The following is a 21,443-nucleotide window of genomic DNA, read 5'->3' on the forward strand; positions in this document are numbered from 1 at the left end:
GTCCACAAATGCAGGTAAAATGGTTGAGCTAGAGGCCCTGGTAATAGAGGAACACATAGATGAAGTTGTTGTAGTATGGTTAGATGCATTACATGGAGTGTTAGTTAGTATTTACGATTTTACACTCTTATAGAAAAGGATTTGTGGGATATTCTAAATGGTGTGAAATCCATTATGCTGTTCATATAAGTTGCCTCTTGGGAGAACCTGCCCTACAACCCATATTAATGCTGATGCACCAAAAGTCTGATGATCCAGGCTGGTGTTTGCTGTTTCACTTTGGTTGTTCTGATTGTGCAAGACATATTTCCAAATAATCTATGTTCATTTCTCTATAAATCATTATACAAATTCCCCCTCCAGGTACCTTCATAGGGAAAACCCAAAGTTTAGACGGGATGTGTTGAAAACACTGTAGACTAGAGTACTCTGTGAAATACCAATACTACTTAATAATCAAATGCATTTTATCTATTACACTTCGAAAATAAATTAATACTGGAAAGATATACAAACAACCTAATGGAAAGAAAAACATATCCCATTTAGATTGTTGTCTTACTAAAGGTAAATAGAAAGACCCCACATCTGATTAAAAAAGGTATCTACAAGACTGGTTAAAAAGAAACTAGAATTGGGGTCCCTATTTAGATTATCATTGCCACTGTACAATTAATTAATAATTATTAAGTATATTTGTTGCCCACTAAAAGAGCACCATTTATTCTTACTCAGCTTTTATGTTTCATTGGGGAGATTTCACTATTACATTACTAGAGGGCTTTGTGCTTGCTTAACTATAATTTGTACTTATCCATTAGTGAAAAGTTAAACTAATGTGTTTTTAACAATTGCCATGATTCACTGACTAATTTCAGGATCTGTTTTAAAGAGCATTAGCAGTGTTCATCTAACTGTAAACTTAGTTTTCCATTATTGATTATGTAAAATCTTGGAAATGCATTTAATTATTAAATTGGGCATTTCCCAAACAGGTGTCATTGTTGGTGCTCAAAATCTGTATTTATGGAGCTATTTCCTTTCATAAGTGTTGAGTACGGTAATTAAGGGTTGCTGTACAGTGAACTTGCTGCACTCACAAATGCACACAAACTTTAACATGAAACTCACAAGGTAAATTCATTTTCATAGAATTGTTTAATTGTATTTTATTAAAAATAATCTAATGTGCAGCTGACACATAGTACAGTTTAAACCTAGTGGATTTGTTATTTTTTCAGCCATGTACATTGAGGAACAGAGATGAGATCTGTCACTAAAAGATCTATCGATCATATGACAGGCTGGAAAATAAACTAGTCAGGAAAAAGCCATGAGTCAGCACCAGGTTTTCAAGTTTCAGACTGATAAACTAAAGCACAAGAGAAAATAAATGGTCAAAACGAAGACCCTTGTACCTTCTTCTAAATGTAATAGTGCTCATAATATTAAAAATTATAAAACTAATAAAGTTAGCCTTGCATTTGTTGCACTTTTTTCCCTCAGTCCTACAAAAATAAATGGAGAGACAACACTGAGAAGTGAGGTTTCGGTCCTAATACACAGACCTTCTTCAGATACTGTGATAGTATCAACCGTATACAAACATAAATTACAGGAAATCATGTAAAGTGGCAAAACATATATAGGCAAAGAGATTTAGGTGTAAAATATCAAGTATAAAATAAGAGTAGTAACTGTATTAATCATATGTACATGTTGTAGCAGCTGCTGTTTAGTAGTACAGTTGATGGGCACAAGATCTGGTTTGGTAAACATAATAAGATGCTTGATTCAATCATGATATGTACCATAGAATGCATCAAGAGGGATAGTTGCATAATAAAATTCATTGGAGGAGCCAGTCTGAAAGGAAAAAACAGGTGTAAATAAACTCACCAACTGCCTCTTTACATGATTACTTACATGACTACATGATTACTTACATGCACAAACGTTTTGAATAGTGTGACTGGAATCCTTGCTGCATATCATAAGGGATTGGGCCCGTCTCAGAGCACTTAATTACTGTCTTTTGGATGTGCAGCTAGATTTTTCTTTCAACTAGCAAATGTCGCTTGGCATCAGCAAAATCTGCCCTGTAAAAATCCATTCAGTGCTTGCAAAGGTTGGACTTGATGGACCAGAGAATGGTCCTTATGTCTTAACCACATTATGCCCTATCCACATAATAAACCTTCATGGTGAGCCCTCTACATATTGCCTCAGTTGTACAGCTTTACATATACTAAATGTGGTTATGCCCTTAATAACTAGCAATTAGAGATGAGAGGGTTGTCAAAATTTGGGTTTGAAGAGTGCATCTGAATTTCACATCATAATTTGGTTTGCGACCTGGACTTTGGGTTGAACTTTGACCCGAACACAAGCCCTATTGATATCAATGGGGACTCCAATGTTAACAACCAAAAATTGCTGTGAAATGGGGCTAGTAGGAGGTTAAGGGCTAGACAATTATGGGAATAACAGGGCACAAGGGAAAGCATTTAAATTAATAACATAAAATTTAAAAAATAAATCAAAATAAAAATCATAAAAAAATAATTAAAAACTGTTATAGGAGCTCTAGATGTTCAGACCCAATTATTCTCTCTGTAGCAAAAGAAGCAATGGGAAAACCAAAAACCCTTCCTCTAATTGTGGTTAAAGGCAAATGGGTGCTAAGACCCAATTATTCTATCTGAGGTAAAAGAGGCAATGGGAAAACCACAAACCCTCTGGGGCCTATTTACTAATGGTCGTGGATCTCACTTTCGCCGGACTGTGCACCGTTTTCGGGATTTGCACAGCTTGGACAGGTAATGAACAGGTGTCTGTGCTGGGATTGTGTTGGTGGCATGCGATCAGTTTTTGGCGCAACTGCACTGGCTTCCATGCAACACAAATTGGGGGCGTGCCATATGACAATCCGACTGATTCGGACTGATCTCGGGATTTAAATTTCAAATTGTGTCACAAGACAATGCACTTACATGCACCATGAAGAAGATGGTAAACTCCCTTGGACCTGAGTAAGGAAGCGACACATGCACGATATCGGGCACACAATCTCAGTGAATCGCAGCAGAGTGCATTCTCGTCGGACAATGCACTTTCTGTTAACTTTGTCAGACAAATTAGTAAATGTGCCCCCTCACTGCAGTTAATGGCACCCTAGGAATTCAGACTGAGTTATTTACATAGAGGATTTAAGTGGCATTAGAAAAATCAGGGGCCTTTCGTCTCAATGCGTTGAAAATTCTGGTAATATGCAATGTCAAAATTTCAAGTTCAATTTCCAGGAAGTTGCGGAATGCGTAAATTAAAATTTGAAGTTGACATTCTAAGAATGCCGAATTGAAAAATTAGTCAATGTTCCAGGAATGCAGAATTTAAAAATTAATGAATACAAGGGCTGGAAAATCCAAGTTGCAAGGGATCTGTATGCATGTTGTATCATAAGGAATGTAAGGATGTTCATGTTGGCTGTAGTATGCAAAAAACGTTTTACAAGGTGTTAAATGGAAAACAATGCCTCCTTTTGCTACCTTGAAAGGCAGCCCCCTTAACACCAAGTATGACCTACAAGAAGTCTAAAGAAATGGTGTGGGATTAAGCCAATCCAGAATATCTTTTCCAGAAAGAACAGACTCACAACTGTAGACAGCACTGTTTCGACTTGGTTAGGTCCCCTCAGTACAGCATAAAGCCATACAGCATAAAGCCACAGCATACAGCCATAGTTGCTCCACTAGGGAAATCTGGGAAGTATCTGTGGTAAGTATATAATTGGCAATCTCTCCATAAGGAGAACACCTACCGCCTGACCCTAGTCAATAGCTTCTCACACAGCCAATCCTGTTCCTTGTGCTGTACTGAGGAGACCCAACCAGGTAGAAACAGTGCTGTCTACAATTGGTTGGCTGCTTACATGGGTCTTGACCCACCAAATTCAGTCATCTCATCACTACCAACAATATGTGCTTCTATATTGGTCTATAAGAGGATATAGTTTTAGCTTGTCTTTTGCTTGACAGCTTATCACCTGCAGTAAAAATCTGGATTGCATAATAATCTGTTACACTCTGTTTATTGTACCTCTATATGTCATAATAATTTCTGATCAAGACATCTAGAGGTTGGGGGGGCTCGAAGAATAACCATGTTTGTCAGCAGATTAGTTTTTCAAGCATTAAGGCTGGGGAGGGGGTTGCAATAACAAGTGCAGCCATGGCCTTAGTAAAAAATAAAGAAGCCACAGCAGTCATTCAAACACAGGAGCCTCTTCCTCCAGCTTTCCAACACGTTGACCCATGTATGATAATCATTGGGGGTTAAATCTTCTGCTGGTTTCTGCCATGGTTGGAACTGCTGCATAAATTTTTACTACCTGAGTTTTCTGAGGTACAAAGGAATTATTAAGCATTCATTTTGAAACACAAGCTGAATTAATATATCCTTTTGGTCATGGTGAAAATTGATTTTATCTGTGTGGAAACTTTGAGAAAAGTTTTTTATCTATAGTTTATACTTTTCATTTCACCGTCTACTGCATAAAATTCTCATTGTTTGAATGCCCTATATTTGTCTTCTGTTGCATTGTACAAAATATTTTCAAGTCTGACATTTGCTGAAAATATAATTAATTGCTTATCAGTTATCTTTTAACAATGTTTTTTTTTTATGTACTTCACTACTCACTTACCCTAAACATAACTACAAATAGTTTAGATGTAACGATGACTGAAGTGAATAGAGGTCTTTGAAGTGAAAGTAATACCAGTCAATGCAAAATTATTTATCACATTAAATATTTTATGTTTTGTCTTAAACTTCAGCATTTTTACCATAGACTACACATCAAATATTCTCTTTGATTCAGAGGAAGCAAAGTTTTGCATTCAGATCCTGAGGGCTGATGATAATTTCAGCATTTCAGGTTCACTGAAAGTTTACCAATGCTTTGAAGATTTGTCTTTCCAGAACATGAAGAAGTCCTCCAGACTAAGCTCTATAATTAAAATATGTGCACAGTTTTCATAATCGAACATATTTTAAGTCTCTTGTGTAATATTATTGCATGATGATGCGATTTATTACATTAATGAGCCTTTAACAAGAGAGAGAGAGAAGATTCATCTGGATCATTGAAAATTCATACAATAAAATGCAGGGTGGAGGAACACTAAATAATACAGTAGTTCAATTAGTAAAATAAATACGTTCATTTTCATAATTGTGTAGGTATTCCCAAATTAATACAAAACCTGGTGTTCTTATTCTCTGCAAATATGACATGACTTATTCTGTCATTGATTCACATAAATATTTCTATGTTGTTAGATCAATTGTATACACAAATCCATGTGTTGTTGTTGCTAGGCCAGATGAATGCTCAAAGAAACCAATTAGATTTCTCTAGATTATTGACTAAAATAAGCCAGAAGTGCTGTTTTGACACAACCTTGATGTAAACCTGTTGCAACAAACACAAGAGGACTGGTCTTTTCGATATGGAGTACAAAAAGATCCATCTCTTAATAAAGTTTAATTGTGTGTGTCTCCTTTGATAATGATAGTCCACTGTGAAAACTGAAATGCTCTTCTGAGAAATAAATATGTCTGATGCAAACATTTCTTGATGTTTCTAATAGAAAATGTCACACATTCCTGTTTGACACACATTTATCACTTAATTTCACACAACAGTAAACAACTCTGGAGTCGCAAGCTGATTTAATTGAAAACAGCTCTGGGCATTAGTGTCTTGCAGTGATGTCCTGCACATAGGACAGATGGGGAAGGAGCAGTAAACTGCAGGGAATATGTAGTCCTGTAATATGCCGAGTCCAATAAACTACAGCAATTACATTATCCTGTTGGTAACTTTTATACTTCTACAGTATCCGGTGAGTGTATTATAACAGAAATGTCTGATTCACTGTATAAATAACAACTATGTAGTATTTTAAGATTGTTAAGGATAATCACAGAGTCAACTAGTAACCATGGGGTCCCATAATGAAACTTGGAGTGATACTCCCTCTACAGCAGTTTCAGCAGTACAGTTAGTTATAGATATACTGTAACAGATATAACAGAAAGTTATATCACAGTACAGTGATAATAAACACAGTAATGTTGAATTGCATTAAATACACACAGTGATGTCACAGTACATGGATAACAGACACAATGGCCCAGGTATATTATTGTGTCTGCACAAGTTTTTTGTCCAAGTTTGTAAGAAAAGAGTGTCTTTGGAGCTTGTACATGTATTTATCATGTTTATGAGCCACAATTGCATCGCAGTTGCATTTTGTAATGACAAATTTGAAAACTGTGCATCCCAATGTAAGTGGTCGTATGTGCTTTTAGTTTGCGGCAAATGTATTACTGATTTGCACTACAATTATGTCCCAAAAGCATTTAGCAAAGTGGTTCAACTGCTTGCACATCCTGAAAACAGACCAGAGCCCTAAAAAAGCTGCTGTTTGAACCAGACATCAGACGCCATCTTATATACAAAGTCCAGGGTCGATGGGACTGCAGAGAAGTAGTGTTTGTCGGATAACAGAGGGGAGGGAGACACAGAATGGGTTAGTAAAGAGAGAGTTGAATTTTCATGCAGTTCACGATAGGCTTTCCTTAAGCGATGGGTTTTAAGAGCATACTTGAAACTTTGCAGGTTGGGAATAAGTCTGATTGTCCAGAGTAGGACAGTACAGAGAATTGATGCAGCACGTTAGAAGTCCTTCAGATGTGAGTGAGAGTTTCAAATTTAGTTAGAGATCAGTATAAGATTACTAATGGATCAGAGAGCAAGGGTTAGGCAATAGACCGAGATGAGAGAGGAGTGATATGGAGGTGCAGCATTATGCAGAGCTTTGTGGATGAGGGTAATAATTTTAAGAGTGGAGAAATCACCTGGAGACCTTTTTCAGAGTTTGTGGGACCCCAGATATAGGTCGAGTATCAAAGAAAAAACAAAACAAAACAGAAAGCGCTGTCCTAGTGTAGTATATCAACTGTAACGGTCAACTGATGAAGGCTCGGATCCCAAGCCAAAACGCGTTGCTATTGCCTCAAGAACATCATCAGGAAGCTGCTTTTGGAGAATTTTACTTGAGCGCTGACCACACTCCACACTTCCAGACAGACTTGGGCCATTCTACTGAATCACTAAGAGTGCAATACTTTTCACAAACCAACTGCCAAATACAGTTTCATTATTAATACCAATTGCCACTTACCAAGGTGGTTTCTCACTATTTCTTTCGGGCAATACATGAGGTTGAGGAGAAACTGCACAAATATAGATTAATTTGAGATTACGGCAAAAGTATTAACAAAAAAATTTAAGAAAAAGAATACCGTATGTACTCGTGTATAAGCCGAGTTTTTCAGCACAATGTGCTGGAAAACCAAACCTCGGCTTATACACGAGTCAATGATAAAAAAAATTAATACTCACCCTTCGGTGTCCCCGATGTTCGTCGCGGCTCCCGATCCCTTTCGCGGCTCCCGACGAGTCCCCGTGTCTTCTCTTCTATCTTCTATCTTCTCTAGCTGGCAGAGTCGCGTCCATACGATCTGCCGGCCAACGCACACTGTGATGCGACGCTGTCGCCGCGGATGAACTTTGAGAGAGACCTCTGTGAAGAATTCCTGAGAGGGGAATAGTACCGTATTTTCCGGACTATAAGGCGCACTTAAAAGCCTTGGATTTCCTTGGAAATCCAAAGTGCGCCTTATAGTCCGGTGCGCCCTATGTATGGCGCTGGGCAGCGGACCATACTTACATAGGTCCCCGCTACCGGAGATCGGAGACAGCAGATCTCCAGCGGGAACTGCAGACCACGCGGCACGAACAACTTCTGCCGCGTGGTCTGCAGTTCCCGCTGGAGATCTGCTGTCTCCGGTAGCGTGGACCTATGTAAGTATGGTCCGCTGCCCTCCTCCACCTCCCCCTCACCTTCCCCACTCATCTTCCCCGCGTTGCCGCGTCTCGTCGGGTCTCGTCTTCGGGTCGCGTCGCGTCTCTTCTCCGCGTCGCGTCCCGTCGCGTCTCCACTCCGCCCCCGGACCTCCGACACGCCCCCGGACCCCGCGCCTTATAGTCCGATGCGCCTTATATATGGAATTATTACATATATAAGGCCCATCGGACTAATGCGCCTTATATTCCGGTGCGCCTAATGGCCCGGAAAATACGGTAACTGGCTATATGAAGCGAAATCAACCTTCCTTCTCACACCTCCCACAAGAATTCTCTTAAGCCAAGTTAGCAGTGTCAGCATCAGTGACAGCTTGTATGTTGCAGCTCTCCCACCTACATGACTAGACATAAATAACAGTCTTTTTCAGAAGAATGATGGCTCTAATCCCACGGATAGAGGCATCAGTGGATCAATTAAAAATGTACCTACGAGAAATTAGTGACCTATACAATCTAGTCATCGTTGTCCCTTAGAAATAAGAAACCTCCAATGCCGCACCTCATTAACACAAGATGGATGTGGGACATGCAGTAACTCCTGGCCATTTCATATGCAAAAACAATTTGTTTCTTTCTCCAATAACTCCAGCAGCGGTGGACGTGTCCAAGGACAGTTGTCCTTCATTTCTACTGAAGAATATGGCTAGATTTATGGAAAATTATCTTCATACATGTACATTTTGTAATAACATCCTACTGCATAAATGAAAGTATATTGTAGAAAAATTAAATTCAATGAGAATGCCAAGTTGGTAATACCCCTTTTAATGAATTATTAACCTATTAATGTCAACAAGGCTGCACTAAGTTTGGTGGAGGCCCTTGGCAAAATATCTGGTGTTGGTTAATGTTCTCTGTTTATGTATCTGTAACTGTGTTAGATGTGGTAGCTACAGGCCACCTTCTTCTAATTCAAAATGGGGCTACACTTGAGAGTATGCACAGTGAGGCAGAATTAATAAGGGTTATTGATGAACTGCAGAAAATGGCAGATTTTATTATCTGCTCCAAATACTATTCTGGAGCAAATACTATTCTGAGCGCTGACCACACTCCACACTTCCAGACAGACTAAGGCCATTCTACTGAATCACTAAGAGTGCAATACTTTTCACAAACCAACTGCCAAATACAGTTTCATTATTAATACCAATTGCCACTTACCAAGGTGGTTTCTCACTATTTCTTTCGGACAATACATGAGGTTGAGGAGAAACTGCACAAATATAGATTAATTTGAGATTACGGCAAAAGTATTAACAAAAAAATTTAAGAAAAAGAATACCGTATGTACTCGTGTATAAGCCGAGTTTTTCAGCACAATGTGCTGGAAAACCAAACCTCGGCTTATACACGAGTCAATGATAAAAAAAATTAATACTCACCCTTCGGTGTCCCCGATGTTCGTCGCGGCTCCCGATCCCTGTCGCGGCTCCCGGCGAGTCCCCGTGTCTTATCTTCTATCTTCTATCTTCTCTAGCCGGCAGAGTCGCGTCCATTCGATCTGCCGGCCAACGCACACTGTGATGCGACGCTGTCGCCGCGGATGAACTTTGAGAGAGACCTCTGTGAAGAATTCCTGAGAGGGGAATAGTACCGTATTTTCCGGACTATAAGGCGCACTTAAAAGCCTTGGATTTCCTTGGAAATCCAAAGTTCGCCTTATAGTCCGGTGCGCCCTATGTATGGCGCTGGGCAGCGGACCATACTTACATAGGTCCCCGCTACCGGAGACCGGAGACAGCAGATCTCCAGCGGGAACTGCAGACCACGCGGCATGAACAACTTCTGCCGCGTGGTCTGCAGTTCCCGCTGGAGATCTGCTGTCTCCGGTAGCGGGGACCTATGTAAGTATGGTCCGCTGCCCTCCTCTACCTCCCCCTCACCTTCCCCACTCACCTTCCCCGCGTCGCCGCGTCTCGTCGGGTCTCGTCTTCGGGTCGCGTCTCTTCTCTGCGTCGCGTCCCGTCGCATCTCCACTCCGCCCCTGGACCTCCGACACGCCCCCGGACCCCGCGCCTTATAGTCCGATGCGCCTTATATATGGAATTATTACATATATAAGGCGCATCGGACTAATGCGCCTTATGTTCCGGTGCGCCTAATGGCCCGGAAAATACGGTAACTGGCTATATGAAGCGAAATCAACCTTCCTTCTCACACCTCCCACAAGAATTCTCTTAAGCCAAGTTAGCAGTGTCAGCATCAGTGACAGCTTGTATGTTGCAGCTCTCCCACCTACATGACTAGACATAAATAACAGTCTTTTTCAGAAGAATGGTGGCTCTAATCCAACGGATAGAGGCATCAGTGGATCAATTAAAAATGTACCTACGAGAAATTAGTGACCTATACAATCTAGTCATCGTTGTCCCTTAGAAATAAGAAACCTCCAATGCCGCACCTCATTAACACAGGATGGATGTGGGACATGCAGTAACTCCTGGCCATTTCATATGCAAAAACAATTTGTTTCTTTCTCCAATAACTCCAGCAGCGGTGGACATGTCCAAGGTCAGTTGTCCTTCATTTCTACTGAAGAATATGGCTAGATTTATGGAAAATTATCTTCATACATGTACATTTTGTAATAACATCCTACTGCATAAATGAAAGTATATTGTAGAAAAATTAAATTCAATGAGAATGCCAAGTTGGTAATACCCCTTTTAATGAATTATTAACCTATTAATGTCAACAAGGCTGCACTAAGTTTGGTGGAGGCCCTTGGCAAAATATCTGGTGTTGGTTAATGTTCTCTGTTTATGTATCTGTAACTGTGTTAGATGTGGTAGCTACAGGCCACCTTCTTCTAATTCAAAATGGGGCTACACTTGAGAGTATGCACAGTGAGGCAGATTTAATAAGGGTTATTGATGAACTGCAGAAAATGGCAGATTTTATTATCTGCTCCAAATACTATTCTGGAGCAAATACTATTCTGAGCGCTGACCACACTCCACACTTCCAGACAGACTTGGGCCATTCTACTGAATCACTAAGAGTGCAATACTTTTCACAAACCAACTGCCAAATACAGTTTCATTATTAATACCAATTGCCACTTACCAAGGTGGTTTCTCACTATTTCTTTCGGACAATACATGAGGTTGAGGAGAAACTGCACAAATATAGATTAATTTGAGATTACGGCAAAAGTATTAACAAAAAAATTTAAGAAAAAGAATACCGTATGTACTCGTGTATAAGCCGAGTTTTTCAGCACAATGTGCTGGAAAACCAAACCTCGGCTTATACACGAGTCAATGATAAAAAAAATTAATACTCACCCTTCGGTGTCCCCGATGTTCGTCGCGGCTCCCGATCCCTGTCGCGGCTCCCGGCGAGTCCCGTGTCTTATCTTCTATCTTCTATCTTCTCTAGCCGGCAGAGTCGCGTCCATTCGATCTGCCGGCCAACGCACACTGTGATGCGACGCTGTCGCCGCGGATGAACTTTGAGAGAGACCTCTGTGAAGAATTCCTGAGAGGGGAATAGTACCGTATTTTCCGGACTATAAGGCGCACTTAAAAGCCTTGGATTTCCTTGGAAATCCAAAGTTCGCCTTATAGTCCGGTGCGCCCTATGTATGGCGCTGGGCAGCGGACCATACTTACATAGGTCCCCGCTACCGGAGACCGGAGACAGCAGATCTCCAGCGGGAACTGCAGACCACGCGGCACGAACAACTTCTGCCGCGTGGTCTGCAGTTCCCGCTGGAGATCTGCTGTCTCCGGTAGCGTTGACCTATGTAAGTATGGTCCGCTGCCCTCCTCTACCTCCCCCTCACCTTCCCCACTCACCTTCCCCGCGTCGCCGCGTCTCGTCGGGTCTCGTCTTCGGGTCGCGTCTCTTCTCTGCGTCGCGTCCCGTCGCATCTCCACTCCGCCCCTGGACCTCCGACACGCCCCCCGGACCCCGCGCCTTATAGTCCGATGCGCCTTATATATGGAATTATTACATATATAAGGCGCATCGGACTAATGCGCCTTATGTTCCGGTGCGCCTAATGGCCCGGAAAATACGGTAACTGGCTATATGAAGCGAAATCAACCTTCCTTCTCACACCTCCCACAAGAATTCTCTTAAGCCAAGTTAGCAGTGTCAGCATCAGTGACAGCTTGTATGTTGCAGCTCTCCCACCTACATGACTAGACATAAATAACAGTCTTTTTCAGAAGAATGGTGGCTCTAATCCCACGGATAGAGGCATCAGTGGATCAATTAAAAATGTACCTACGAGAAATTAGTGACCTATACAATCTAGTCATCGTTGTCCCTTAGAAATAAGAAACCTCCAATGCCGCACCTCATTAACACAGGATGGATGTGGGACATGCAGTAACTCCTGGCCATTTCATATGCAAAAACAATTTGTTTCTTTCTCCAATAACTCCAGCAGCGGTGGACGTGTCCAAGGACAGTTGTCCTTCATTTCTACTGAAGAATATGGCTAGATTTATGGAAAATTATCTTCATACATGTACATTTTGTAATAACATCCTACTGCATAAATGAAAGTATATTGTAGAAAAATTAAATTCAATGAGAATGCCAAGTTGGTAATACCCCTTTTAATGAATTATTAACCTATTAATGTCAACAAGGCTGCACTAAGTTTGGTGGAGGCCCTTGGCAAAATATCTGGTGTTGGTTAATGTTCTCTGTTTATGTATCTGTAACTGTGTTAGATGTGGTAGCTACAGGCCACCTTCTTCTAATTCAAAATGGGGCTACACTTGAGACTATACACAGTGAGGCAGATTTAATAAGGGTTATTGATGAACTGCAGAAAATGGCAGATTTTATTATCTGCTCCAAATACTATTCTGGGAGGGGGAGGGTTTTATGTAAAATAAATAGAACATTTATATTAGGGTTCTGCCTGTTTGTGGCACTAGCAGGCAGCAGCATCAACAGCCTGGGGAAAGAAGTTCATAAACATATACACTGATTGCTGACCCGGTCAGAACCACAGGGATGCAGCCTCATCTTAATGGAGAGGTAGAAAAAATCTGTTCCTTCCTCATTCACTCTACTTTCTGCTTGATGGGATCCACTGTGTTCTAAATTATGAAAAGTGATTGTATTAACAACAGGAGGCAGCAGCACTTTTTGATGTTGCTACCTTCTGGGCACTATTTATCTCTCCTTTAACCCCTACAGGACCCTACAGGCCTATTTTGGCCTCAAGGACACAGATCCATTTTTCAAATCAGGCCTGTATCACTATAAATGGTTATAACTTTGTAACACTTTAACATATCCAGGGGATTTTGAGATTGTTTTCTTATGACACATATGGGGTCATTTACTAAGGGCCCGATTCACGTTTTCCTGACTTGTTTCGGATTCGGAAAAACCGGCTCATTTAAAAAATAATAATGTGTTGCGAAAATTGCACTTACCTTCACTCAGCCCGGCTCGGTGTATTCCAGTGCATTCCAATGCTCTTCAGCGCAGCAGCGGCGGAGAAACTACCTTAATAAATCCCGGCCGGACCCGAATCCAGCGCAGAGAACGTGCCGCTGGATCGCGAATGGACCGGATAAGTAAATCTGCCCCATAGTGCTTCTAATTAGTTTAAATTGAATGATATAGTTTAGATTTAGTTATGAAAAATGATTCTCAATTTTAGTCATAACACCCAAATTACTTCATAAATTTTATTTTCCAAATGTCTGTTTTATTTTCTTTTTTTTTTTTTAAGCATCCACTCAACTTTTGAGAATGTTATGAGGCTTAGGATTCGGTTGCGATTTTTGATATTCTTTGGAAAATGGTTAGAACCAATATTTAGTGGCACCTCCTTAGCTTTCAGGTGAATGAGAGACCTAAATAATAGTAAAACACCATAAATAACCCCATTATGAAAACTACACACCTTAACTTATGCAACCCACTTTTGAGAAAGATAAAAAAAAATGGAGGTGCGATTTAGAAATTGCTATTTTTTTGGACAATACTTTTATTTTGTTGAAAATTGAAACACTCACAATGGATTAAATGACAAAAAGCTACAATTTTGAGGTACATCATTTTGGTGCATCTATAGCTAATTGATAAAATTGTATTAATTTTTTCTTGGTGAAGGAAATAAAAATCATCCATTTTTGTTAAGATTTTTTTGGCTGTTATGTTACGTATGTGTGCTCAGACAGTTTCACTAGGTCTGCCCTATGGCAGACCTAGTGAAAGAGAATTAGATTCCCTGTTAAGAAGCACAGGGAGGTAGACTGTGTAAGGCTGTTAAAAAAAACTGTACTTAGCTCCTCCCACCTCGTGGTTCGTCAGAACCATGGCCATGTTTGTTTACAGGGGCACAGCACCTCTGCTCTGACACCTTCTGTCTGCCTGAAATGCGCACCTATGTCCTGTCCCAGCACCTGATACATCACAGGAGACTGGGAACACCAGAGGAGGTAAGTACATGTTTATTTTATTTAACAGCCTTTCCCAGCCCACCGCCAGAGTCTATAATTAAAATAATTATTGAAATCTCCGGGAAAGGGGTGTTCAGTGTTCTTTTACAACATTAGGTATTTTATAACCAAAATATATGTTAAGTAAATTATAAAATATCCATGGCCACCACTTACATTGAAACCGTTGCAAATTTTTTTTTATCTTTAACTTTGTGAACTGTTGATTTTCTCCTATTAAACAATGTTGTTGATAGAAGTATGTATTGCCCTCTGTTTGAACTTCTAAAGTTGGCTCTTTGATATTACATTTTGCTTTCTTTCCCTGTAATAATTCATATACTTAGCAACTGGCTTCAAAAAATCCTATTATATGGAGATTATGTTATCTAAAGCTTATTAAGCTTCATGTCAGGTTTTAAGGAGTTGAGGCATAAAGAACAGTGCAGAAGAAGCATGACTTTCTAATCATTAAAAAAGATAGACTGAAATCTTGCAGAAAGACTGAAATGTTCCCTAAATTCCTTCACCCTTCATGAACAAATATGCATCAACATGGCAGCCAGCACTTCAGAAATTATTAAAAACTTCTTGCGTAATTGTCAGCTTGTTGCTAATAACTAGCAAAACAAATTCAGGTAAATAGAAGACATGTTCTTACAAGAACAAGCGCATTTACATAAATATATTTTATCGATTCCAATCTCAAGCATCCATCTCCACAATGAAAGAGACATTGTTTCTTTTCTGTTACAAACAATATTAGCTAGTTTTAAAAGTTTTCATTTAATTGCTAAAATAAAGAATTATAGTCTAAACACACTACATGATGTAGGAGCATTAGGAAATTTGCAGATAAGGAAAATATACCATTTCTGCAATGGGGAAAGCTTCATTGTATACAGTTTTTTTTAACCCCTTAAAGAGGTTTTTTTTTAACAGCAGCTGATTCTGGGACTTTTTCAGATGTGCCAGATTTCTACTGCAGCGCAACAGAAGGAGATTGCTGGACATCACACCCTTCTGCAGCAGGAGCTGAGCTGTGATGTAAAACTTGATACTCTGTGTTTAAGTGGGAGCAGGTCGAAGGGGCTCCCTCTAACGATTGAGGTATGCCGATAGCATCAAACAGCACTCAGGGATCCTCTGAAGGACTCCAGGGCTGATTGTACTTATATCTTCTAGGCCAGTGGTGGCGAACCTATGGTACTGGTGCCAGAGGCGGCACTCAAAGCTCTTTCTGTGGGCACCAGAGCCATCGCTCCAGCACACCAGATGAGACTCAAAGAATCTTCCTGCAGTTACAAGCAACTTAAAATATGCTGCTTTCAGTCATATTTTGAGACTTCGCTACTTGGGAGTGTAGGATGAGGGAGAATTAGACAGGGTCGAATTATTTTTGGAGGACCTGTGTTGCTGTCCTCAGGAGGCCAATATGATCGAAAGTTGTTGAACGGGGAGCAATAAGTTACTGTTTTAATTTTTGGTTGGCACCTCGCAATAAAAAAGCAGGGTTTTGGGTTGCAGTTTGGGCACTCGACCTCTAAACGTTCGCCATCACTTTTCTAGGCCATACATGAGGCATGTTAGTGTTCACTTGTGAAACAAAGTAAATAAAAAACACACACACATTTTGGTACTTCCATCCTTTCCCAACCCAGACTAGAAAAGTACAGTATTATTTATCATGCACATTAAAAAAACTTTAAAAAAATGTAAGTAAAAATTATTCCTAAATTGTTGTACAAATGAAAAGTATAGTCCTTTACACAAAAACATACGTCCTCACAAAGCCACATTGACAAAAATATTTCAAAAGTTATGGTTCTTTGAAGATGCTGATGCAAAAAGTAGGCTTTCTTCACCCAAAAGGATTTTATTGTGCAAATGAAGGTAACTAAAAAAAACTGTTAAATTGCTATCACTGTATTCATTTAGGTCCAGAGAAAGAATTTTTTATGCTAACTATGCTTCATGGAGAAAGCAAGATGAAAGACCAATAAAATGTAAATTTTACATAGTCTAAAATTAAATGTGACACTCTGGGCACACACGGTTCACAACAACACATAGATAGTAAAAATGATGCCAATAGAACGCAATATGAAATATACAGAATTATCTTATTTAGTGCTGTGGACAGATATGTAGTTATTCTCACAAAAGCACCATGTAACTAAACAGTGACACTTCAGGCAATGCAAGAGAGGGGATTGTTATTGTGTATGCAAATAACAAATAGGTCAGTTGTGGATGTGAAAAGAGAGGTATTGATAAATATAATGATAATTACTCACTGTCCTCAATAAGGCTACATGCCCCACAATAATAATATGGAAAGCTCTCAACAAGCTCACCTTATTCCACCCTTAGACTCCAAGGTCATTTCAGGTTCTGATCATTTATATGACCCTGTGCATTTGTAGCAGCCCTGGTTTGCCCTCTTGTAACTCCCACCCTAACAAGGACAGTCCACAGCTTTCCCTATTAATAGCTTCCCCAATCTTCTTATTCCTAAGTGTCCCATGTCCCAACGTGTTTCCTCTGCAGTTAAACAGATTTCTCAAAGGGCTCAAGCAATGCTTCCGGTAGAATACACGGTGTCATTCATCTCTGATATTCAAAACATAGACTGGCAATTAGAGACAAAAACACAGTAGCTCAATTCTCCTCACTGTATGGCACAATAAAGGCTGGGCAGTCAGCTGGCATGTGCAGTTCCATACATGTGCATGCATGCTCTATTTGTGTCAACAGGTACACGGAGTCTAGCCAGCCGCACTTACTTGCCCTACCACATGATTCCCCACTTGGAGAGGCTTAGGTGTGGCTAAGTTCTGACATCATTGGACACCATAGCGGAGCCACATATCAACCAGGCTTAGTGTGCCACATTAAAGCCCAAAAGAGGCAGAGCTCAATTCTATACAAAGGGTCTCCACTATTCAGCAGTGTTCCTAGTGATTGTATCACAATAAAACCATATGCTTACAGCAAAAGGGTCGCCGCAATAGTACTGCAGCTCAAATAGAACATTTAAGATGTAATACTAGTTTTGCATAAATCGGAACCCAGGAAGTTGGGTAGGCACCTTACAATATTTGCATTTAATGGTACTTAATATAGTAAATTAGGTCATAGTAAATTGATTACTGACCATACAGAACCGGTATATCACACATAACAGTTATCCAAAGATTATGGTAAGTATATTACTATAAGATCTACGCTTATTTAGCCTCCAAAATATTAACACAAAGAAATAGATGTCTAATGATGTTGAGGCATGCGGTAGAGGCTACAGTATGCCTACAGTATTGAGTCTTAAGATCCAATTGGTCTCAATCTGTTGAATATGTTTGTGCAAGTTGCCACCTCTCACATTTTGTGGTATGTAAACGATTGCCAACGCAATCAATGGCTTCCAAGTAATAAACCTTTCAAGTCGGGCACTATCTGTGCCAGATATTGAAATACTTGATATGGCTTTAAACTTCGTACTAACCAGTAAGTTTGACACATTTGCATTTATAAAGGTCTTGCACTTATTTGTCAGAAAATTAAAGTACAGAAAACATTTGGTTAAAAAGGACAAAAAAAATATTTAAGGACTTGGGAATTCCAGGGGAACCTCTTGAAAATGTTAGATTACTTCAAGCACTAGATGACTCTAGCCCACCTGAAGAAGGAAAAGACCCCTTTAGTAACCTGCAGCAAAAAGTACCAAATCTCCACCAGTATCAGACCCTGTTGCCCATAGACATCTTTTTGAGGAATGTTACTAGGGAAATAAAAACAGTGCAAAGTTAATTTTTCCCTTACAACTGTTCCGTGCAAGAAATGTAAGCTTTAAAAATTTTGAGAAAAATACCAACATCTCAATTAATTTGTCAGACAAAGGCAGGAAGGAATATTATAATTTTGGACTCTGATGAAGTATGAACAAATGTGTCTAGACTTACTAAAAGATCAGTTGTATTATGAGCTCTTAGCAACTAATCCCACTGATGAATGTAGAGTTGAAAAAATTGCTATATAGAGCCTTGAAGGAAGTCTTTAATGATAAGATGGAATAAAAATTTTTGAAACCTGTTACCCCGGTGACAGCAGCTTATTTAGCCTCCCCAAAATCCATAAAGGTCTGGACCCTCTTAAGGGGAGGCCTATCTTGTGAATAACATAACACAAAATCCAGGTAAATACTTAGATAAAGTGCTACAGCCTTATGTTATAGCTCTTCCCCTATATACATACGATATATATTAGATATCCTTAGATGGCTGTATTGAATAACACTTGATAAGAATTGTTTATTAGCCTTTATAGATGTTGAGGCCTTATATTCCTCTATACACTATGACATAAGACTTAAAGCAATGGCATACTTTATGAGGTCATGTGGGACACAGTTTGCAGAACAACACTTTCATTATCGAGCCATTGGAATTTTGTTTAAAATGGAATTACTTTCTGTTTAATAACAAGTACTACCACTAGCTCAATGACACACCAATGGGTTGTCCATGTTCACCAACCTATGCCAATTTGCTCCTGGGCTGGTGGGAGGACACAATTGTGTTTTCCCAATATAATCATTAATTCAATTAATGCATTGATATATGGTTTCACTATATCGATGATGTCCCAGTGATTTGGCAGGACACAAGAGTTTCCTTCATTACATTTGTGCAATGACTGTGGTTTGAGATTTATATGTGATCAGTAATAAGTGGCATTTTTGAATGTACTTTGAAAAATCCTAATGGGCTTATTCAAATGAAGTATTCAGGAAAGCAACTGCCACTAACCCTCTTTTAAAGTGGGTAGAAGCCGGTATCCTGGTCCACTTAAGAAATATATACGCTGTAGACGGTACTTGAGGTTACACACTGACACTCAAACTTTTGTGAGACAGGCTCAGGATCTGAAGAGAAGCTTTTTACAGAAGGGTTATGCAGATAGCATTCTGAGATATGCCTTTCAGAATGTATCAACTAAGAATGTAAGGATCTCTTGGTACCTAGTGAGAGATACAGCTCTGATGAAAGCATTAAAGTCATTACTAGGTTTAATAATGGATCACATGTACCAAAGTAAATTATTTCCAGGCATTGGGATACTCTCCTGATGGATTTGGGTATCTGTAATGTTCTGAGTAAGACACTCTCTATTATATACAGAAAGGGGTGCTCCTTAGAGTACCATACAGACTGGTACACAATAATTTTTCTCCTTGTAAAAAAGAATCATGGTTAGGAAGCAGAAAACCATTGGGCTCCTACAGATGCAGTGGCTGTGTGGTGTGTCCATATTTATTTTGGTCACTAAACAATTTACTAGTGTCCCAGGGGAAGTTGTCAAAATTAACTGTTTCATTAATTGTACAATGGAGGGAGTTGTGTATAGAGTGATCTGTGAATGGAGTTAACGCTAGACTTTTGGAATTGTTCTCATACCAAGCAATGTGAGAGGTGGCAACCCGGACTGACATATTCAATAGATTGAGACCAAGTAGATCTTAAGACTCAATACTATAGCACCTATATGATAGAATTAGACATTAAGCTATGCATATTTTATAGAGGCACAAATTGATCTATACAGCAAGCCTCTACAAGTAGTCATCATTAGACATCTAGATCTTTGTGTTAATATTTTGGAGGCTCACATTCTACAATAAGCGTAGATCTCAAAGTGATATAGTCACCATTATCTTTGGATAGATCTTATGTGTGATATACCAGTTCTGTGTGGCCAGTTATCAATTTAATATAACCTGTGGTTATATAGCCAAAAATATCAATATAAAGTACCATTATATACATATATTATAAGGTGCCTGCCCAACTTCCTGGGTTGCGATTTATGAAAAACTGGTATTAGTTTTGTTTTTTGTTTTTAAAACTGTATTTTTATTAAAATAGTTTTACCCTCCAAAAGCAGCAATACTTACAATATAACATGTCAGAGTCATCAAATAGTAATGTACAAGGTTATGTCATCTGGTGACAACTAGAACATATAAGAGGTGAAATGCCTCTAAAAAAGTCTGTATGATAACCCCAAAGAACAAAAAGATGAGGGGGGGGGGGGGGCTAGCAAACAAAGGACAAGAAACACAAGGAATAAAAAGGGTGGTGGGAGGTGGTATCTTTGTCTGTGGGGTAATATACGCTCCTCATTAAGAGTGCCGGCTTTTAGCATATTCTCCGACCCGTCCAATAGTCATCCTATGGGGCCCATATGCGATCAAACTTGTCTACTGTGTTTCCAATGTATGAATCTCCTGTATACTTGCACAAAGATCCTTTCGAGATGCTGGTGTGGGTTGTTTCCACTCTGTGAGATTAAACATCTAGCTCCCATCAGAAGGTGCAAGGGGAAGTGAATTTTCCCATCCTGTTAGGGAAAGCATTTAACAAATAAAAACCAGGATACAAAGGGATTTGGCACTTCATAACCAAAGATAAAATATCCACAACTGTGCTCCAGTACAGTTGTATATTTGGGCAAAGTCAGAAGATGTGCCATCTGCCTCTCTTGTCCCACACTGCCAGCAGGCATCCAGTGATTTTGGGTATATTCGGTGCAACAATACAGAAGTATGATACCATATTTGTGCTAAGCTGCTTCTGAAGGTGTATAGATCATAAAATCAAATCTGGAAAGATGTCAAAGGAGATTGCCTAGAATCCAGGGGGAATAGTTTTCTACAATAAAGCCATATTGCTCTAGTGTGTTTCATGGGGCTAGGAGAGGTATCTTAGGTGGGATTGAGAATGGTATAGCCCATAGCCCATAGGTATGCATTGAGTTGCACTGGGGCACTCCAAAATTTCTCTATTTCCATCCCTTTATAGTAGGCAAGGAGGATGGACCATGCTTCACAGGTGTGCCGTCCAGTAATACTAAGATTAAGTCAGGCACCCCAAATGGCAACTCGGTCTCTAGGTTGCACCATGAGCTTACAAGGCAGTCTGTGATGCCAGTGAGCCCATATTGACTGCATAATTAAGGCCTGT

The sequence above is a fragment of the Engystomops pustulosus genome, chromosome 3 (assembly GCF_040894005.1).
Source record: "Engystomops pustulosus chromosome 3, aEngPut4.maternal, whole genome shotgun sequence".
Taxonomy (NCBI): Eukaryota; Metazoa; Chordata; class Amphibia; order Anura; family Leptodactylidae; genus Engystomops; species Engystomops pustulosus.